This window comes from Syngnathus typhle, linkage group LG12 (assembly GCF_033458585.1).
Source record: "Syngnathus typhle isolate RoL2023-S1 ecotype Sweden linkage group LG12, RoL_Styp_1.0, whole genome shotgun sequence".
NCBI lineage: Eukaryota > Metazoa > Chordata > Actinopteri > Syngnathiformes > Syngnathidae > Syngnathus > Syngnathus typhle.
The window spans coordinates 10487573-10505072 of record NC_083749.1 but is presented as its reverse complement, the minus strand read 5'-3'; the positions used below and the strand labels follow the sequence as shown (position 1 = coordinate 10505072).

At 35.3% G+C, this 17500-nt stretch overlaps 37 non-coding genes and 1 pseudogene across 37 annotated transcripts in view; all 38 read right to left on the bottom strand.

Moving 5' to 3' along the window:
- Positions 1–179: 179 nt before the first annotated feature.
- On the bottom strand, positions 180–298 carry LOC133164433 (5S ribosomal RNA). Its single transcript, XR_009716945.1, has one exon. It is a non-coding gene; the product is annotated as a 5S ribosomal RNA (ribosomal RNA).
- A 344-nt stretch (positions 299–642) lies between these two features.
- Positions 643–761, bottom strand: LOC133164825 (5S ribosomal RNA). Its single transcript, XR_009717309.1, has one exon. It is a non-coding gene; the product is annotated as a 5S ribosomal RNA (ribosomal RNA).
- Positions 762–1272: 511 nt separating this feature from the next.
- On the bottom strand, positions 1273–1391 carry LOC133164096 (5S ribosomal RNA). Its single transcript, XR_009716620.1, has one exon. It is a non-coding gene; the product is annotated as a 5S ribosomal RNA (ribosomal RNA).
- A 277-nt stretch (positions 1392–1668) lies between these two features.
- On the bottom strand, positions 1669–1787 carry LOC133164535 (5S ribosomal RNA). Its single transcript, XR_009717039.1, has one exon. It is a non-coding gene; the product is annotated as a 5S ribosomal RNA (ribosomal RNA).
- A 253-nt stretch (positions 1788–2040) lies between these two features.
- On the bottom strand, positions 2041–2159 carry LOC133164689 (5S ribosomal RNA). The gene has a single exon (XR_009717175.1). It is a non-coding gene; the product is annotated as a 5S ribosomal RNA (ribosomal RNA).
- Positions 2160–2447: 288 nt separating this feature from the next.
- Positions 2448–2566, bottom strand: LOC133164479 (5S ribosomal RNA). The gene has a single exon (XR_009716988.1). It is a non-coding gene; the product is annotated as a 5S ribosomal RNA (ribosomal RNA).
- Positions 2567–2835: 269 nt separating this feature from the next.
- On the bottom strand, positions 2836–2954 carry LOC133164688 (5S ribosomal RNA). The gene has a single exon (XR_009717174.1). It is a non-coding gene; the product is annotated as a 5S ribosomal RNA (ribosomal RNA).
- Positions 2955–3275: 321 nt separating this feature from the next.
- On the bottom strand, positions 3276–3384 carry LOC133164541 (5S ribosomal RNA; annotated as a pseudogene).
- Positions 3385–3640: 256 nt separating this feature from the next.
- LOC133164840 (5S ribosomal RNA) lies at positions 3641–3759 on the bottom strand. Its single transcript, XR_009717323.1, has one exon. It is a non-coding gene; the product is annotated as a 5S ribosomal RNA (ribosomal RNA).
- A 410-nt stretch (positions 3760–4169) lies between these two features.
- LOC133164686 (5S ribosomal RNA) lies at positions 4170–4288 on the bottom strand. Its single transcript, XR_009717173.1, has one exon. It is a non-coding gene; the product is annotated as a 5S ribosomal RNA (ribosomal RNA).
- Positions 4289–4713: 425 nt separating this feature from the next.
- Positions 4714–4832, bottom strand: LOC133163993 (5S ribosomal RNA). The gene has a single exon (XR_009716522.1). It is a non-coding gene; the product is annotated as a 5S ribosomal RNA (ribosomal RNA).
- Positions 4833–5247: 415 nt separating this feature from the next.
- On the bottom strand, positions 5248–5366 carry LOC133164013 (5S ribosomal RNA). The gene has a single exon (XR_009716541.1). It is a non-coding gene; the product is annotated as a 5S ribosomal RNA (ribosomal RNA).
- Positions 5367–5803: 437 nt separating this feature from the next.
- Positions 5804–5922, bottom strand: LOC133164685 (5S ribosomal RNA). Its single transcript, XR_009717172.1, has one exon. It is a non-coding gene; the product is annotated as a 5S ribosomal RNA (ribosomal RNA).
- A 303-nt stretch (positions 5923–6225) lies between these two features.
- On the bottom strand, positions 6226–6344 carry LOC133165018 (5S ribosomal RNA). Its single transcript, XR_009717494.1, has one exon. It is a non-coding gene; the product is annotated as a 5S ribosomal RNA (ribosomal RNA).
- A 329-nt stretch (positions 6345–6673) lies between these two features.
- Positions 6674–6792, bottom strand: LOC133164684 (5S ribosomal RNA). The gene has a single exon (XR_009717171.1). It is a non-coding gene; the product is annotated as a 5S ribosomal RNA (ribosomal RNA).
- A 315-nt stretch (positions 6793–7107) lies between these two features.
- Positions 7108–7226, bottom strand: LOC133165017 (5S ribosomal RNA). The gene has a single exon (XR_009717493.1). It is a non-coding gene; the product is annotated as a 5S ribosomal RNA (ribosomal RNA).
- Positions 7227–7519: 293 nt separating this feature from the next.
- On the bottom strand, positions 7520–7638 carry LOC133164290 (5S ribosomal RNA). The gene has a single exon (XR_009716805.1). It is a non-coding gene; the product is annotated as a 5S ribosomal RNA (ribosomal RNA).
- A 397-nt stretch (positions 7639–8035) lies between these two features.
- On the bottom strand, positions 8036–8154 carry LOC133163992 (5S ribosomal RNA). Its single transcript, XR_009716521.1, has one exon. It is a non-coding gene; the product is annotated as a 5S ribosomal RNA (ribosomal RNA).
- A 339-nt stretch (positions 8155–8493) lies between these two features.
- LOC133164012 (5S ribosomal RNA) lies at positions 8494–8612 on the bottom strand. The gene has a single exon (XR_009716540.1). It is a non-coding gene; the product is annotated as a 5S ribosomal RNA (ribosomal RNA).
- A 389-nt stretch (positions 8613–9001) lies between these two features.
- LOC133164682 (5S ribosomal RNA) lies at positions 9002–9120 on the bottom strand. The gene has a single exon (XR_009717169.1). It is a non-coding gene; the product is annotated as a 5S ribosomal RNA (ribosomal RNA).
- A 307-nt stretch (positions 9121–9427) lies between these two features.
- Positions 9428–9546, bottom strand: LOC133165016 (5S ribosomal RNA). Its single transcript, XR_009717492.1, has one exon. It is a non-coding gene; the product is annotated as a 5S ribosomal RNA (ribosomal RNA).
- Positions 9547–9883: 337 nt separating this feature from the next.
- LOC133164352 (5S ribosomal RNA) lies at positions 9884–10002 on the bottom strand. The gene has a single exon (XR_009716865.1). It is a non-coding gene; the product is annotated as a 5S ribosomal RNA (ribosomal RNA).
- A 329-nt stretch (positions 10003–10331) lies between these two features.
- Positions 10332–10450, bottom strand: LOC133164364 (5S ribosomal RNA). The gene has a single exon (XR_009716877.1). It is a non-coding gene; the product is annotated as a 5S ribosomal RNA (ribosomal RNA).
- Positions 10451–10841: 391 nt separating this feature from the next.
- On the bottom strand, positions 10842–10960 carry LOC133165000 (5S ribosomal RNA). Its single transcript, XR_009717477.1, has one exon. It is a non-coding gene; the product is annotated as a 5S ribosomal RNA (ribosomal RNA).
- A 311-nt stretch (positions 10961–11271) lies between these two features.
- On the bottom strand, positions 11272–11390 carry LOC133165014 (5S ribosomal RNA). Its single transcript, XR_009717491.1, has one exon. It is a non-coding gene; the product is annotated as a 5S ribosomal RNA (ribosomal RNA).
- A 361-nt stretch (positions 11391–11751) lies between these two features.
- Positions 11752–11870, bottom strand: LOC133164289 (5S ribosomal RNA). Its single transcript, XR_009716804.1, has one exon. It is a non-coding gene; the product is annotated as a 5S ribosomal RNA (ribosomal RNA).
- A 369-nt stretch (positions 11871–12239) lies between these two features.
- LOC133164011 (5S ribosomal RNA) lies at positions 12240–12358 on the bottom strand. Its single transcript, XR_009716539.1, has one exon. It is a non-coding gene; the product is annotated as a 5S ribosomal RNA (ribosomal RNA).
- Positions 12359–12795: 437 nt separating this feature from the next.
- Positions 12796–12914, bottom strand: LOC133164998 (5S ribosomal RNA). Its single transcript, XR_009717476.1, has one exon. It is a non-coding gene; the product is annotated as a 5S ribosomal RNA (ribosomal RNA).
- Positions 12915–13221: 307 nt separating this feature from the next.
- Positions 13222–13340, bottom strand: LOC133165013 (5S ribosomal RNA). The gene has a single exon (XR_009717490.1). It is a non-coding gene; the product is annotated as a 5S ribosomal RNA (ribosomal RNA).
- A 349-nt stretch (positions 13341–13689) lies between these two features.
- LOC133164287 (5S ribosomal RNA) lies at positions 13690–13808 on the bottom strand. The gene has a single exon (XR_009716802.1). It is a non-coding gene; the product is annotated as a 5S ribosomal RNA (ribosomal RNA).
- Positions 13809–14200: 392 nt separating this feature from the next.
- LOC133164487 (5S ribosomal RNA) lies at positions 14201–14319 on the bottom strand. Its single transcript, XR_009716996.1, has one exon. It is a non-coding gene; the product is annotated as a 5S ribosomal RNA (ribosomal RNA).
- Positions 14320–14668: 349 nt separating this feature from the next.
- LOC133164793 (5S ribosomal RNA) lies at positions 14669–14787 on the bottom strand. Its single transcript, XR_009717277.1, has one exon. It is a non-coding gene; the product is annotated as a 5S ribosomal RNA (ribosomal RNA).
- A 530-nt stretch (positions 14788–15317) lies between these two features.
- LOC133164681 (5S ribosomal RNA) lies at positions 15318–15436 on the bottom strand. Its single transcript, XR_009717168.1, has one exon. It is a non-coding gene; the product is annotated as a 5S ribosomal RNA (ribosomal RNA).
- A 287-nt stretch (positions 15437–15723) lies between these two features.
- Positions 15724–15842, bottom strand: LOC133165012 (5S ribosomal RNA). The gene has a single exon (XR_009717489.1). It is a non-coding gene; the product is annotated as a 5S ribosomal RNA (ribosomal RNA).
- A 313-nt stretch (positions 15843–16155) lies between these two features.
- Positions 16156–16274, bottom strand: LOC133164233 (5S ribosomal RNA). The gene has a single exon (XR_009716751.1). It is a non-coding gene; the product is annotated as a 5S ribosomal RNA (ribosomal RNA).
- A 321-nt stretch (positions 16275–16595) lies between these two features.
- Positions 16596–16714, bottom strand: LOC133164286 (5S ribosomal RNA). Its single transcript, XR_009716801.1, has one exon. It is a non-coding gene; the product is annotated as a 5S ribosomal RNA (ribosomal RNA).
- A 341-nt stretch (positions 16715–17055) lies between these two features.
- LOC133163991 (5S ribosomal RNA) lies at positions 17056–17174 on the bottom strand. The gene has a single exon (XR_009716520.1). It is a non-coding gene; the product is annotated as a 5S ribosomal RNA (ribosomal RNA).
- Positions 17175–17495: 321 nt separating this feature from the next.
- The window catches only part of LOC133164792 (5S ribosomal RNA), a 119-nt gene continuing 114 nt past the window's right edge, over positions 17496–17500 (bottom strand). Inside the window, exon 1 of the ribosomal RNA XR_009717276.1 lies at positions 17496–17500. This exon is cut by the window's right edge and continues 114 nt beyond it. This is a non-coding gene — a ribosomal RNA (5S ribosomal RNA).

Sequence of the window (17500 nt, the reverse complement as noted above, 5' to 3'; positions counted from 1 at the left end):
AAACGCGGGTTATAATTTCAATGTCGGAGTTTAAACTCGGCTTGCAGTTTCCGAATGCCATACGTAATGGGTGTTGTAAGTAAGTAAGTAAGTAAGTTAGTAAGTAAGTAAGTAAGTAAATAAAAAAATAAATAAATAAATAAATAAATAAATAAATAAATAAATAAATAAATAAATAAAGCTTACAGCAACTGGTATTCCCAGGCGGTCTCCCATCCAAGTACTAACCAGGCCCGACCCTGCTTAGCTTCCGAGATCGGACGAGATCGGGCATTCTCAGGGTAGTATGGCCGTAAGCCATGATCACATTAAAAATCGTGCATTTTATATATAATGCTACGGATGACGCCACAGGTTGGAAACTCGGGTTATAATTTCAATGTCGGAGTTTAAACTCGGCTTGCAGTTTCCGAATGCCATACGTAATGGGTGTTGTAAGTAAGTAAGTAAGTAAGTAAGTAAGTAAGTAAGTAAGTAAGTAAGTAAGTAAGTAAGTAAGTAAGTAAGTAAGTAAGTAAGTAAGTAAGTAAGTAAGTAAGTAAGTAAGTAAGTAAGTAAGTAAGTAAATAAATAAGTAAATAAATAAATAAATAAATAAATAAATAAATAAATAAATAAATAAATAAATAAATAAATAAATAAAGCTTACAGCACCTGGTATTCCCAGGCGGTCTCCCATCAAAGTACTAACCAGGCCCGACCCTGCTTAGCTTCCGAGATCGGACGAGATCGGGCGTTCTCAGGGTAGTATGGCCGTAAGCCGTGATCACACTCAAAATCGTGCATTTTATAGATACAATCGCCCCTGAAAGGGCGTTTAATGGAAACATGGCTATCATGTAAAGTTACGGACAGCTTTTTATGTGGTAGCACAAATTTGCCATTACGACCTGCATTTTGCTGTATATGTCATGAAAAGTGGAAAAACCCTACATGTAAGCGCAATGTGTTGTTTTGGTTTCTTTTACAAATAAAAACTGCTGCTTTGAGTTCACAGGGAGCCAGCCTCTTTATTCACTGTACATAGTCTGCTCTCTAGCGGTAAAAGACGTGAACTACAATGCTACGGATGACGCCACACAATATAGGTTGGAAACTCGGGTTATAATTTCAATGTCGGAGTTTAAACTCGGCTTGCAGTTTCCGAATGCCATACGTAATGGGTGTTGTAAGTAAGTAAGTAAGTAAGTAAATAAATAAATAAATAAATAAATAAATAAATAAATAAATAAATAAATAAATAAATAAATAAATAAATAAATAAATAAATAAAGCTTACAGCACCTGGTATACCCAGGCGGTCTCCCATCCAAGTACTAACCAGGCCCGACCCTGCTTAGCTTCCGAGATCGGACGAGATCGGGCGTTCTCAGGGTAGTATGGCCGTAAGCCGTGATCACATTAAAAATCGTGCGTTTTATATATAATGCTACGGATGACGCCACTAGGTTGGAAACGCGGGTTATAATTTCAATGTCGGAGTTTAAACTCGGCTTGCAGTTTCCGAATGCCATACGTAATGGGTGTTGTAAGTAAGTAAGTAAGTAAGTTAGTAAGTAAGTAAGTAAATAAATAAATAAATAAATAAATAAATAAATAAATAAATAAATAAATAAATAAATAAATAAATAAATAAATAAATAAATAAATAAATAAATAAATAAATAAAGCTTACAGCACCTGGTATTCCCAGGCGGTCTCCCATCCAAGTACTAACGAGGCCCGACCCTGCTTAGCTTCCGAGATCATACGATATCGGGCGTTCTCAGGGTAGTATGGCCGTAAGCCGTGATCACATTAAAAATCGTGCGTTTTATATATAATGCTACGGATGACGCCACTAGGTTGGAAACGCGGGTTATAATTTCAATGTCGGAGTTTAAACTCGGCTTGCAGTTTCCGAATGCCATACGTAATGGGTGTTGTAAGTAAGTAAGTAAGTAAGTAAGTAAGTAAGTAAGTAAGTAAGTAAGTAAGTAAGTAAGTAAGTAAGTAAGTAAGTAAGTAAGTAAGTAAGTAAATAAATAAATAAATAAATAAAGCTTACAGCACCTGGTATTCCCAGGCGGTCTCCCATCCAAGTACTAACCAGGCCCGACCCTGCTTAGCTTCCGAGATCGGACGAGATCGGGCGTTCTCAGGGTAGTATGGCCGTAAGCCGTGTTCACATTAAAAATCGTGCATTTTATATATTATGCTACGGATGACGCCACAGGTTGGAAACTCGGGTTATAATTTCAATGTCGGAGTTTAAACTCGGCTTGCAGTTTCCGAATGCCATACGTAATGGGTGTTGTAAGTAAGTAAGTAAGTAAGTAAGTAAGTAAGTAAATAAATAAATAAATAAATAAATAAATAAATAAATAAATAAATAAATAAATAAATAAATAAATAAATAAATAAATAAATAAATAAACAAATAAATAAATAAATAAATAAATAAATAAAGCTTTCAGCACCTGGTATTCCCAGGCGGTCTCCCATCGAAGTACTAACCAAGCCCGACCCTGCTTAGCTTCCGAGATCGGACGAGATCGGGCGTTCTCAGGGTAGTATGGCCGTTAGCCGTGATCACATTAAAAAATGTGCGTTTTATATATAATGCTACGGATGACGCCACTAGGTTGGAAACTCGGGTTATAATTTCAATGTCGGAGTTTAAACTCGGCTTGCAGTTTCCGAATGCCATACGTAATGGGTGTTGTAAGTAAGTAAGTAAGTAAGTAAGTAAGTAAGTAAGTAAGTAAGTAAGTAAGTAAGTAAGTAAGTAAGTAAGTAAGTAAGTAAGTAAGTAAGTAAGTAAGTAAGTAAGTAAGTAAATAAATAAATAAATAAAGCTTACAGCACCTGGTATTCCCAGGCGGTCTCCCATCCAAGTACTAACCAGGCCCGACCCTGCTTAGCTTCCGAGATCGGACGAGATCGGGCGTTCTCAGGGTAGTATGGCCGTAAGCCGTGATCACGTTAAAAATCGTGCGTTTTATATATAATGCTACGGATGACGCCACTAGGTTGGAAACTCGGGTTATAATTTCAATGTCGGAGTTTAAACTCGGCTTGCAGTTTCCGAATGCCATACGTAATGGGTGTTGTAAGTAAGTAAGTAAGTAAGTAAGTAAGTAAGTAAGTAAGTAAGTAAGTAAGTAAGTAAGTAAGTAAGTAAGTAAGTAAGTAAGTAAGTAAGTAAGTAAGTAAGTAAGTAAGTAAGTAAGTAAGTAAGTAAATAAATAAGTAAATAAATAAATAAATAAATAAATAAATAAATAAATAAATAAAGCTTACAGCACCTGGTATTCCCAGGCGGTCTCCCATCAAAGTACTAACCAGGCCCGACCCTGCTTAGCTTCCGAGATCGGGCGTTCTCAGGGTAGTATGGCCGTAAGCCGTGATCACATTAAAAATCGTGCATTTTATATATAATGCTACGGATGACGCCACAGGTTGGAAACTCGGGTTATAATTTCAATGTCGGAGTTTAAACTCGGCTTGCAGTTTCCGAATGCCATACGTAATGGGTGTTGTAAGTAAGTAAGTAAGTAAGTAAGTAAGTAAGTAAATAAATAAATAAATAAATAAATAAATAAATAAATAAATAAATAAATAAATAAATAAATAAATAAATAAATAAATAAATAAATAAAGCTTACAGCACCTGGCATTCCCAGGCGGTCTCCCATCCAAGTACTAACCAGGCCCGACCCTGCTTAGCTTCCGAGATCGGACGAGATCGGGCGTTCTCAGGGTAGTATGGCCGTAAGCCGTGATCACATTCAAAATCATGCATTTTATAGACACAATCGCCCCTGAAAGGGCGTTTCATGGAAACATGGTTATCATGAAACGTTATTGACAGCTTTTTATGTGGTAGCACAAATTTGCCATTACGACCTGCATTTTGCTGTATATGTCATGAAAAGTGGAAAAACCCTACATGTAAGCGCAATGTGTTGTTTTGGTTTCTTTTACAAATAAAAACTGCTGCTTTGAGTTCACAGGGAGCCAGCCTCTTTATTCACTGTACATAGTCTGCTCTGCAGTTTTCGAATGCCATACGTAATGGGTGTTGTAAGTAAGTAAGTAAGTAAGTAAGTAAGTAAGTAAGTAAGTAAGTAAGTAAGTAAGTAAGTAAGTAAGTAAGTAAGTAAGTAAGTAAGTAAATAAATAAATAAAGCTTACAGCACCTGGTATTCCCAGGCGGTCTCCCATCCAAGTACTAACCAGGCCCGACCCTGCTTAGCTTCCGAGATCGGACGAGATCGGGCGTTCTCAGGGTAGTATGGCCGTAAGCCGTGATCACATTAAAAATCGTGCGTTTTATATATAATGCTACGGATGACGCCACTAGGTTGGAAACGCGGGTTATAATTTCAATGTCGGAGTTTAAACTCGGCTTGCAGTTTCCGAATGCCATACGTAATGGGTGTTGTAAGTAAGTAAGTAAGTAAGTAAGTAAGTAAGTAAGTAAGTAAGTAAGTAAGTAAGTAAGTAAGTAAGTAAGTAAGTAAGTAAGTAAGTAAGTAAGTAAGTAAGTAAGTAAGTAAGTAAGTAAGTAAGTAAGTAAGTAAGTAAGTAAGTAAGTAAGTAAGTAAGTAAGTAAGTAAGTAAGTAAGTAAGTAAGTAAGTAAGTAAGTAAGTAAGTAAGTAAGTAAGTAAGTAAGTAAGTAAGTAAATAAATAAATAAATAAATAAATAAATAAATAAATAAATAAATAAAGCTTACAGCACCTGGTATTCCCAGGCGGTCTCCCATCCAAGTACTAACCAGGCCCGACCCTACTTAGCTTCCGAGATCAGACGAGATCGGGCGTTCTCAGGGTAGTATGGCCGTAAGCCGTGATCACATTAAAAATCGTGCGTTTTATATATAATGCTACGGATGACGCCACGGTTGGAAACTCGGGTTATAATTTCAATGTCGGAGTTTAAACTCGGCTTGCAGTTTCCGAATGCCATACGTAATGGGTGTTGTAAGTAAGTAAGTAAGTAAGTAAGTAAGTAAGTAAGTAAGTAAGTAAGTAAGTAAGTAAGTAAGTAAGTAAGTAAGTAAGTAAGTAAGTAAGTAAGTAAGTAAGTAAGTAAGTAAGTAAGTAAGTAAGTAAGTAAGTAAGTAAGTAAGTAAGTAAGTAAGTAAGTAAGTAAGTAAGTAAGTAAGTAAGTAAGTAAGTAAGTAAGTAAATAAATAAATAAATAAATAAATAAATAAATAAATAAATAAATAAATAAATAAATAAATAAATAAATAAATAAAGCTTACAGCACCTGGCATTCCCAGGCGGTCTCCCATCCAAGTACTAACCAGGCCCAACCCTGCTTAGCTTTCGAGATCGGACGAGATCGGGCGTTCTCAGGGTAGTATGGCCGTAAGCCGTGATCACATTAAAAATCGTGCGTTTTATATATAATGCTACGGATGACGCCACTAGGTTGGAAACTCGGGTTATAATTTCAATGTCGGAGTTTAAACTCGGCTTGCAGTTTCCGAATGCCATACGTAATGGGTGTTGTAAGTAAGTAAGTAAGTAAGTAAGTAAGTAAGTAAGTAAGTAAGTAAGTAAGTAAGTAAGTAAGTAAGTAAGTAAGTAAGTAAGTAAGTAAGTAAGTAAGTAAGTAAGTAAGTAAGTAAGTAAGTAAGTAAGTAAGTAAGTAAGTAAGTAAGTAAGTAAGTAAGTAAGTAAGTAAGTAAGTAAGTAAGTAAGTAAGTAAGTAAGTAAGTAAGTAAGTAAGTAAGTAAGTAAGTAAGTAAGTAAGTAAGTAAGTAAGTAAGTAAGTAAGTAAATAAATAAATAAATAAATAAATAAATAAAGCTTACAGCACCTGGTATTCCCAGGCGGTCTCCCATCCAAGTACTAACCAGGCCCGACCCTGCTTAGCTTCCGAGATCGGACGAGATCGGGCGTTCTCAGGGTAGTATGGCCGTAAGCCGTGATCACATTAAAAATCGTGCGTTTTATATATAAACGGATGACGCCACGGTTGGAAACTCGGGTTATAATTTCAATGTCGGAGTTTAAACTCGGCTTGCAGTTTCCGAATGCCATACGTAATGGGTGTTGTAAGTAAGTAAGTAAGTAAGTAAGTAAGTAAGTAAGTAAGTAAGTAAGTAAGTAAGTTAGTAAGTAAGTAAGTAAGTAAGTAAGTAAGTAAGTAAGTAAGTAAGTAAATAAATAAATAAATAAATAAATAAATAAATAAATAAATAAATAAATAAATAAATAAATAAATAAAGTTTACAGCACCTGGTATTCCCAGGCGGTCTCCCATCCAAGTACTAACCAGGCCCGACCCTGCTTAGCTTCCGAGATCGGACGAGATCGGGCGTTCTCAGGGTAGTATGGCCGTAAGCCGTGATCACATTAAAAATCGTGCGTTTTATATATAATGCTACGGATGACGCCACTAGGTTGGAAACGCGGGTTATAATTTCAATGTCGGAGTTTAAACTCGGCTTGCAGTTTCCGAATGCCATACGTAATGGGTGTTGTAAGTAAGTAAGTAAGTAAGTAAGTAAGTAAGTAAGTAAGTAAGTAAGTAAGTAAGTAAGTAAGTAAGTAAGTAAGTAAGTAAGTAAGTAAGTAAGTAAGTAAGTAAGTAAGTAAGTAAGTAAGTAAGTAAGTAAGTAAGTAAGTAAGTAAGTAAGTAAGTAAATAAATAAATAAATAAATAAATAAATAAAGCTTACAGCACCTGGTATTCCCAGGCGGTCTCCCATCCAAGTACTAACCAGGCCCGACCCTGCTTAGCTTCCGAGATCGGACGAGATCGGGCGTTCTCAGGGTAGTATGGCCGTAAGCCGTGATCACATTAAAAATCGTGCGTTTTATATATAATGCTACGGATGACGCCACGGTTGGAAACTCGGGTTATAATTTCAATGTCGGAGTTTAAACTCGGCTTGCAGTTTCCGAATGCCATACGTAATGGGTGTTGTAAGTAAGTAAGTAAGTAAGTAAGTAAGTAAGTAAGTTAGTAAGTAAGTAAGTAAGTAAGTAAGTAAGTAAGTAAGTAAGTAAGTAAGTAAGTAAGTAAGTAAGTAAGTAAGTAAGTAAGTAAGTAAGTAAGTAAATAAATAAATAAATAAATAAATAAATAAATAAATAAATAAATAAAGTTTACAGCACCTGGTATTCCCAGGCGGTCTCCCATCCAAGTACTAACCAGGCCCGACCCTGCTTAGCTTCCGAGATCGGACGAGATCGGGCGTTCTCAGGGTAGTATGGCCGTAAGCCGTGATCACATTAAAAATCGTGCGTTTTATATATAATGCTACGGATGACGCCACTAGGTTGGAAACGCGGGTTATAATTTCAATGTCGGAGTTTAAACTCGGCTTGCAGTTTCCGAATGCCATACGTAATGGGTGTTGTAAGTAAGTAAGTAAGTAAGTAAGTAAGTAAGTAAGTAAGTAAGTAAGTAAGTAAGTAAGTAAGTAAGTAAGTAAGTAAGTAAGTAAGTAAGTAAGTAAGTAAGTAAGTAAGTAAGTAAGTAAGTAAGTAAGTAAGTAAGTAAATAAATAAATAAAGCTTACAGCACCTGGTATTCCCAGGCGGTCTCCCATCCAAGTACTAACCAGGCCCAACCCTGCTTAGCTTCCGAGATCGGACGAGATGGGGCGTTCTCAGGGTAGTATGGCCGTAAGCCGTGATCACATTAAAAATCATGCGTTTTATATATAATGCTACGGATGACGCCACTAGGTTGGAAACGCGGGTTATAATTTCAATGTCGGAGTTTAAACTCGGCTTGCAGTTTCCGAATGCCATACGTAATGGGTGTTGTAAGTAAGTAAGTAAGTAAGTAAGTAAGTAAGTAAGTAAGTAAGTAAGTAAGTAAGTAAGTAAGTAAGTAAGTAAGTAAGTAAGTAAGTAAGTAAGTAAGTAAGTAAGTAAGTAAGTAAGTAAGTAAGTAAGTAAGTAAGTAAGTAAGTAAGTAAGTAAGTAAGTAAGTAAGTAAGTAAGTAAGTAAGTAAGTAAGTAAGTAAGTAAGTAAATAAATAAATAAATAAATAAATAAATAAATAAATAAATAAATAAATAAAGCTTACAGCACCTGGTATTCCCAGGCGGTCTCCCATCCAAGTACTAACCAGGCCCGACCCTACTTAGCTTCCGAGATCAGACGAGATCGGGCGTTCTCAGGGTAGTATGGCCGTAAGCCGTGATCACATTAAAAATCGTGCGTTTTATATATAATGCTACGGATGACGCCACGGTTGGAAACTCGGGTTATAATTTCAATGTCGGAGTTTAAACTCGGCTTGCAGTTTCCGAATGCCATACGTAATGGGTGTTGTAAGTAAGTAAGTAAGTAAGTAAGTAAGTAAGTAAGTAAGTAAGTAAGTAAGTAAGTAAGTAAGTAAGTAAGTAAGTAAGTAAGTAAGTAAGTAAGTAAGTAAGTAAGTAAGTAAGTAAGTAAGTAAGTAAGTAAATAAATAAATAAATAAATAAATAAATAAATAAATAAATAAATAAATAAATAAATAAATAAATAAATAAAGCTTACAGCACCTGGCATTCCCAGGCGGTCTCCCATCCAAGTACTAACCAGGCCCAACCCTGCTTAGCTTTCGAGATCGGACGAGATCGGGCGTTCTCAGGGTAGTATGGCCGTAAGCCGTGATCACATTAAAAATCGTGCGTTTTATATATAATGCTACGGATGACGCCACTAGGTTGGAAACTCGGGTTATAATTTCAATGTCGGAGTTTAAACTCGGCTTGCAGTTTCCGAATGCCATACGTAATGGGTGTTGTAAGTAAGTAAGTAAGTAAGTAAGTAAGTAAGTAAGTAAGTAAGTAAGTAAGTAAGTAAGTAAGTAAGTAAGTAAGTAAGTAAGTAAGTAAGTAAGTAAGTAAGTAAGTAAGTAAGTAAGTAAGTAAGTAAGTAAGTAAGTAAGTAAGTAAGTAAGTAAGTAAGTAAGTAAGTAAGTAAGTAAGTAAGTAAGTAAGTAAGTAAGTAAGTAAGTAAGTAAATAAATAAATAAATAAATAAATAAATAAATAAAGCTTACAGCACCTGGTATTCCCAGGCGGTCTCCCATCCAAGTACTAACCAGGCCCGACCCTGCTTAGCTTCCGAGATCGGACGAGATCGGGCGTTCTCAGGGTAGTATGGCCGTAAGCCGTGATCACATTAAAAATCGTGCGTTTTATATATAATGCTACGGATGACGCCACGGTTGGAAACTCGGGTTATAATTTCAATGTCGGAGTTTAAACTCGGCTTGCAGTTTCCGAATGCCATACGTAATGGGTGTTGTAAGTAAGTAAGTAAGTAAGTAAGTAAGTAAGTAAGTAAGTAAGTAAGTAAGTTAGTAAGTAAGTAAGTAAGTAAGTAAGTAAGTAAGTAAGTAAGTAAATAAATAAATAAATAAATAAATAAATAAATAAATAAATAAATAAATAAATAAATAAATAAATAAATAAATAAAGTTTACAGCACCTGGTATTCCCAGGCGGTCTCCCATCCAAGTACTAACCAGGCCCGACCCTGCTTAGCTTCCGAGATCGGACGAGATCGGGCGTTCTCAGGGTAGTATGGCCGTAAGCCGTGATCACATTAAAAATCGTGCGTTTTATATATAATGCTACGGATGACGCCACTAGGTTGGAAACGCGGGTTATAATTTCAATGTCGGAGTTTAAACTCGGCTTGCAGTTTCCGAATGCCATACGTAATGGGTGTTGTAAGTAAGTAAGTAAGTAAGTAAGTAAGTAAGTAAGTAAGTAAGTAAGTAAGTAAGTAAGTAAGTAAGTAAGTAAGTAAGTAAGTAAGTAAGTAAGTAAGTAAGTAAGTAAGTAAGTAAGTAAGTAAGTAAATAAATAAATAAATAAATAAATAAATAAATAAATAAATAAATAAATAAATAAATAAATAAATAAATAAAGCTTACAGCACCTGGTATTCCCAGGCGGTCTCCCATCCAAGTACTAACCAGGCCTGACCCTGCTTAGCTTCCGAGATCGGACGAGATCGGGCGTTCTCAGGGTAGTATGGCCGTAAGCCGTGATCACATTAAAAATCATGCGTTTTATATATAATGCTACGGATGACGCCACTAGGTTGGAAACTCGGGTTATAATTTCAATGTCGGAGTTTAAACTCGGCTTGCAGTTTCCGAATGCCATACGTAATGGGTGTTGTAAGTAAGTAAGTAAGTAAGTAAGTAAGTAAGTTAGTAAGTAAGTAAGTAAGTAAGTAAGTAAGTAAGTAAGTAAGTAAGTAAGTAAATAAATAAATAAATAAATAAATAAATAAATAGATAAATAAATAAATAAATAAATAAATAAATAAATAAATAAATAAATAAATAAATAAATAAATAAATAAATAAAGTTTACAGCACCTGGTATTCCCAGGCGGTCTCCCATCCAAGTATTAACCAGGCCCGACCCTGCTTAGCTTCCGAGATCGGACGAGATCGGGCGTTCTCAGGGTAGTATGGCCGTAAGCCGTGATCACATTAAAAATCGTGCGTTTTATATATAATGCTACGGATGACGCCACGGTTGGAAACGCGGGTTATAATTTCAATGTCGGAGTTTAAACTCGGCTTGCAGTTTCCGAATGCCATACGTAATGGGTGTTGTAAGTAAGTAAGTAAGTAAGTAAGTAAGTAAGTAAGTAAGTAAGTAAGTAAGTAAGTAAGTAAGTAAGTAAGTAAGTAAGTAAGTAAGTAAGTAAGTAAGTAAGTAAGTAAGTAAGTAAGTAAGTAAGTAAGTAAGTAAGTAAGTAAGTAAGTAAGTAAGTAAGTAAGTAAGTAAGTAAGTAAGTAAGTAAGTAAGTAAGTAAGTAAGTAAATAAATAAATAAATAAATAAATAAATAAATAAATAAATAAATAAAGCTTACAGCACCTGGTATTCCCAGGCGGTCTCCCATCCAAGTACTAACCAGGCCCGACCCTGCTTAGCTTCCGAGATCGGACGAGATCAGGCGTTCTCAGGGTAGTATGGCCGTAAGCCGTGATCACATTAAAAATCGTGCGTTTTATATATAATGCTACGGATGACGCCACGGTTGGAAACTCGGGTTATAATTTCAATGTCGGAGTTTAAACTCGGCTTGCAGTTTCCGAATGCCATACGTAATGGGTGTTGTAAGTAAGTAAGTAAGTAAGTAAGTAAGTAAGTAAGTAAGTTAGTAAGTAAGTAAGTAAGTAAGTAAGTAAGTAAGTAAGTAAGTAAGTAAATAAATAAATAAATAAATAAATAAATAAATAAATAAATAAATAAATAAATAAATAAATAAATAAATAAATAAATAAATAAATAAAGTTTACAGCACCTGGTATTCCCAGGCGGTCTCCCATCCAAGTACTAACCAGGCCCGACCCTGCTTAGCTTCCGAGATCGGACGAGATCGGGCGTTCTCAGGGTAGTATGGCCGTAAGCCGTGATCATATTAAAAATCGTGCGTTTTATATATAATGCTACGGATGACGCCACTAGGTTGGAAACGCGGGTTATAATTTCAATGTCGGAGTTTAAACTCGGCTTGCAGTTTCCGAATGCCATACGTAATGGGTGTTGTAAGTAAGTAAGTAAGTAAGTAAGTAAGTAAGTAAGTAAGTAAGTAAGTAAGTAAGTAAGTAAGTAAGTAAGTAAGTAAGTAAGTAAGTAAGTAAGTAAGTAAGTAAGTAAGTAAGTAAGTAAGTAAGTAAGTAAGTAAGTAAGTAAGTAAGTAAGTAAGTAAGTAAGTAAGTAAGTAAATAAATAAATAAATAAATAAATAAATAAATAAATAAATAAATAAAGCTTACAGCACCTGGTATTCCCAGGCGGTCTCCCATCCAAGTACTAACCAGGCCCAACCCTGCTTAGCTTCCGAGATCGGACGAGATGGGGCGTTCTCAGGGTAGTATGGCCGTAAGCCGTGATCACATTAAAAATCATGCGTTTTATATATAATGCTACGGATGACGCCACTAGGTTGGAAACGCGGGTTATAATTTCAATGTCGGAGTTTAAACTCGGCTTGCAGTTTCCGAATGCCATACGTAATGGGTGTTGTAAGTAAGTAAGTAAGTAAGTAAGTAAGTAAGTAAGTAAGTAAGTAAGTAAGTAAGTAAGTAAGTAAGTAAGTAAGTAAGTAAGTAAGTAAGTAAGTAAGTAAGTAAGTAAGTAAGTAAGTAAGTAAGTAAGTAAGTAAGTAAGTAAGTAAGTAAGTAAGTAAGTAAATAAATAAATAAATAAATAAATAAATAAATAAATAAATAAATAAATAAATAAATAAATAAATAAAGCTTACAGCACCTGGCATTCCCAGGCGGTCTCCCATCCAAGTACTAACCAGGCCCAACCCTGCTTAGCTTTCGAGATCGGACGAGATCGGGCGTTCTCAGGGTAGTATGGCCGTAAGCCGTGATCACATTAAAAATCGTGCGTTTTATATATAATGCTACGGATGACGCCACTAGGTTGGAAACTCGGGTTATAATTTCAATGTCGGAGTTTAAACTCGGCTTGCAGTTTCCGAATGCCATACGTAATGGGTGTTGTAAGTAAGTAAGTAAGTAAGTAAGTAAGTAAGTAAGTAAGTAAGTAAGTAAGTAAGTAAGTAAGTAAGTAAGTAAGTAAGTAAGTAAGTAAGTAAGTAAGTAAGTAAGTAAGTAAGTAAGTAAGTAAGTAAGTAAGTAAGTAAGTAAGTAAGTAAGTAAGTAAGTAAGTAAGTAAGTAAGTAAGTAAGTAAGTAAGTAAGTAAGTAAGTAAGTAAGTAAGTAAGTAAGTAAGTAAGTAAGTAAGTAAGTAAGTAAGTAAGTAAGTAAGTAAATAAATAAATAAATAAATAAATAAATAAAGCTTACAGCACCTGGTATTCCCAGGCGGTCTCCCATCCAAGTACTAACCAGGCCCGACCCTGCTTAGCTTCCGAGATCGGACGAGATCAGGCGTTCTCAGGGTAGTATGGCCGTAAGCCGTGATCACATTAAAAATCGTGCGTTTTATATATAATGCTACGGATGACGCCACGGTTGGAAACTCGGGTTATAATTTCAATGTCGGAGTTTAAACTCGGCTTGCAGTTTCCGAATGCCATACGTAATGGGTGTTGTAAGTAAGTAAGTAAGTAAGTAAGTAAGTAAGTAAGTAAGTAAGTAAGTAAGTAAGTAAGTTAGTAAGTAAGTAAGTAAGTAAGTAAGTAAGTAAGTAAGTAAATAAATAAATAAATAAATAAATAAATAAATAAATAAATAAATAAATAAATAAATAAATAAATAAATAAAGTTTACAGCACCTGGTATTCCCAGGCGGTCTCCCATCCAAGTACTAACCAGGCCCGACCCTGCTTAGCTTCCGAGATCGGACGAGATCGGGCGTTCTCAGGGTAGTATGGCCGTAAGCCGTGATCACATTAAAAATCGTGCGTTTTATATATAATGCTACGGATGACGCCACTAGGTTGGAAACGCGGGTTATAATTTCAATGTCGGAGTTTAAACTCGGCTTGCAGTTTCCGAATGCCATACGTAATGGGTGTTGTAAGTAAGTAAGTAAGTAAGTAAGTAAGTAAGTAAGTAAGTAAGTAAGTAAGTAAGTAAGTAAGTAAGTAAGTAAGTAAGTAAGTAAGTAAGTAAGTAAGTAAGTAAGTAAGTAAGTAAGTAAGTAAGTAAGTAAGTAAGTAAGTAAGTAAGTAAGTAAATAAATAAATAAATAAATAAATAAATAAATAAATAAATAAATAAATAAATAAAGCTTACAGCACCTGGTATTCCCAGGCGGTCTCCCATCCAAGTACTAACCAGGCCCAACCCTGCTTAGCTTCCGAGATCGGACGAGATGGGGCGTTCTCAGGGTAGTATGGCCGTAAGCCGTGATCACATTAAAAATCATGCGTTTTATATATAATGCTACGGATGACGCCACTAGGTTGGAAACGCGGTTATAATTTCAATGTCGGAGTTTAAACTCGGCTTGCAGTTTCCGAATGCCATACGTAATGGGTGTTGTAAGTAAGTAAGTAAGTAAGTAAGTAAGTAAGTAAGTAAGTAAGTAAGTAAGTAAGTAAGTAAGTAAGTAAGTAAGTAAGTAAGTAAGTAAGTAAGTAAGTAAGTAAGTAAGTAAGTAAGTAAGTAAGTAAGTAAGTAAGTAAGTAAGTAAGTAAGTAAGTAAGTAAGTAAGTAAGTAAGTAAGTAAATAAATAAATAAATAAATAAATAAATAAATAAATAAATAAATAAATAAATAAATAAATAAATAAATAAAGCTTACAGCACCTGGTATTCCCAGGCGGTCTCCCATCCAAGTACTAACCAGGCCCGACCCTACTTAGCTTCCGAGATAAGACGAGATCGGGCGTTCTCAGGGTAGTATGGCCGTAAGCCGTGATCACATTAAAAATCGTGCGTTTTATATATAATGCTACGGATGACGCCACTCGGTTGGAAACTCGGGTTATAATTTCAATGTCGGAGTTTAAACTCGGCTTGCAGTTTCCGAATGCCATACGTAATGGGTGTTGTAAGTAAGTAAGTAAGTAAGTAAGTAAGTAAGTAAGTAAGTAAGTAAGTAAGTAAGTAAGTAAGTAAGTAAGTAAGTAAGTAAGTAAGTAAGTAAGTAAGTAAGTAAGTAAGTAAGTAAGTAAGTAAGTAAGTAAGTAAGTAAGTAAGTAAGTAAATAAATAAATAAATAAATAAATAAATAAATAAATAAATAAATAAATAAATAAATAAAGCTTACAGCACCTGGCATTCCCAGGCGGTCTCCCATCCAAGTACTAACCAGGCCCAACCCTGCTTAGCTTCCGAGATCGGACGAGATCGGGCGTTCTCAGGGTAGTATGGCCGTAAGCCGTGATCACATTAAAAATCGTGCGTTTTATATATAATGCTACGGATGACGCCACTAGGTTGGAAACTCGGGTTATAATTTCAATGTCGGAGTTTAAACTCGGCTTGCAGTTTCCGAATGCCATACGTAATGGGTGTTGTAAGTAAGTAAGTAAGTAAGTAAGTAAGTAAGTAAGTAAGTAAGTAGTATGGCCGTAAGGCCGTGATCACACTCAAAATCGTGCATTTTATATATAATGCTACGGATGACGCCAATATAGGTTGGAAACTCGGGTTATAATTTCAATGTCGGAGTTTAAACTCGGCTTGCAGTTTCCGAATGCCATACGTAATGGGTGTTGTAAGTAAGTAAGTAAGTAAGTAAGTAAGTAAGTAAGTAAGTAAGTAAGTAAGTAAGTAAGTAAGTAAGTAAGTAAGTAAGTAAGTAAGTAAGTAAGTAAGTAAGTAAGTAAATAAATAAATAAATAAATAAATAAATAAATAAATAAATAAATAAATAAATAAATAAATAAATAAATAAATAAATAAATAAAGCTTACAGCACCTGGTATTCCCAGGCGGTCTCCCATCCAAGTACTAACCAGGCCCGACCCTGCTTAGCTTCCGAGATCGGACGAGATCGGGCGTTCTCAGGGTAGTATGGCCGTAAGCCGTGATCACATTAAAAATCGTGCGTTTTATATATAATGCTACGGATGACGCCACGGTTGGAAACTCGGGTTATAATTTCAATGTCGGAGTTTAAACTCGGCTTGCAGTTTCCGAATGCCATACGTAATGGGTGTTGTAAGTAAGTAAGTAAGTAAGTAAGTAAGTAAGTAAGTAAGTTAGTAAGTAAGTAAGTAAGTAAGTAAGTAAGTAAGTAAGTAAGTAAGTAAGTAAATAAATAAATAAATAAATAAATAAATAAATAAATAAATAAATAAATAAATAAATAAAGTTTACAGCACCTGGTATTCCCAGGCGGTCTCCCATCCAAGTACTAACCAGGCCCGACCCTGCTTAGCTTCCGAGATCGGACGAGATCGGGCGTTCTCAGGGTAGTATGGCCGTAAGCCGTGATCACATTAAAAATCGTGCGTTTTATATATAATGCTACGGATGACGCCACTAGGTTGGAAACGCGGGTTATAATTTCAATGTCGGAGTTTAAACTCGGCTTGCAGTTTCCGAATGCCATACGTAATGGGTGTTGTAAGTAAGTAAGTAAGTAAGTAAGTAAGTAAGTAAGTAAGTAAGTAAGTAAGTAAGTAAGTAAGTAAGTAAGTAAGTAAGTAAGTAAGTAAGTAAGTAAGTAAGTAAGTAAGTAAGTAAGTAAGTAAGTAAGTAAGTAAGTAAGTAAGTAAGTAAGTAAATAAATAAATAAATAAAGCTTACAGCACCTGGTATTCCCAGGCGGTCTCCCATCCAAGTACTAACCAGGCCCAACCCTGCTTAGCTTCCGAGATCGGACGAGATGGGGCGTTATCAGGGTAGTATGGCCGTAAGCCGTGATCACATTAAAAATCATGCGTTTTATATATAATGCTACGGATGACGCCACTAGGTTGGAAACGCGGGTTATAATTTCAATGTCGGAGTTTAAACTCGGCTTGCAGTTTCCGAATGCCATACGTAATGGGTGTTGTAAGTAAGTAAGTAAGTAAGTAAGTAAGTAAGTAAGTAAGTAAGTAAGTAAGTAAGTAAGTAAGTAAGTAAGTAAGTAAGTAAGTAAGTAAGTAAGTAAGTAAGTAAGTAAGTAAGTAAGTAAGTAAGTAAGTAAGTAAATAAATAAATAAATAAATAAATAAATAAATAAATAAATAAATAAAGCTTACAGCACCTGGTATTCCCAGGCGGTCTCCCATCCAAGTACTAACCAGGCCCAACCCTGCTTAGCTTCCGAGATCGGACGAGATGGGGCGTTCTCAGGGTAGTATGGCCGTAAGCCGTGATCACATTAAAAATCATGCGTTTTATATATAATGCTACGGATGACGCCACTAGGTTGGAAACGCGGGTTATAATTTCAATGTCGGAGTTTAAACTCGGCTTGCAGTTTCCGAATGCCATACGTAATGGGTGTTGTAAGTAAGTAAGTAAGTAAGTAAGTAAGTAAGTAAGTAAGTAAGTAAGTAAGTAAGTAAGTAAGTAAGTAAGTAAGTAAGTAAGTAAGTAAGTAAGTAAGTAAGTAAGTAAGTAAGTAAGTAAGTAAGTAAGTAAGTAAATAAATAAATAAATAAATAAATAAATAAATAAATAAATAAATAAATAAATAAATAAATAAATAAAGCTTACAGCACCTGGTATTCCCAGGCGGTCTCCCATCCAAGTACTAACCAGGCCCGACCCTACTTAGCTTCCGAGATCAGACGAGATCGGGCGTTCTCAGGGTAGTATGGCCGTAAGCCGTGATCACATTAAAAATCGTGCGTTTTATATATAATGCTACGGATGACGCCACTCGGTTGGAAACTCGGGTTATAATTTCAATGTCGGAGTTTAAACTCGGCTTGCAGTTTCCGAATGCCATACGTAATGGGTGTTGTAAGTAAGTAAGTAAGTAAGTAAGTAAGTAAGTAAGTAAGTAAGTAAGTAAGTAAGTAAGTAAGTAAGTAAGTAAGTAAGTAAGTAAGTAAGTAAGTAAGTAAGTAAGTAAGTAAGTAAATAAATAAATAAATAAATAAATAAATAAATAAATAAATAAATAAATAAATAAATAAATAAATAAAGCTT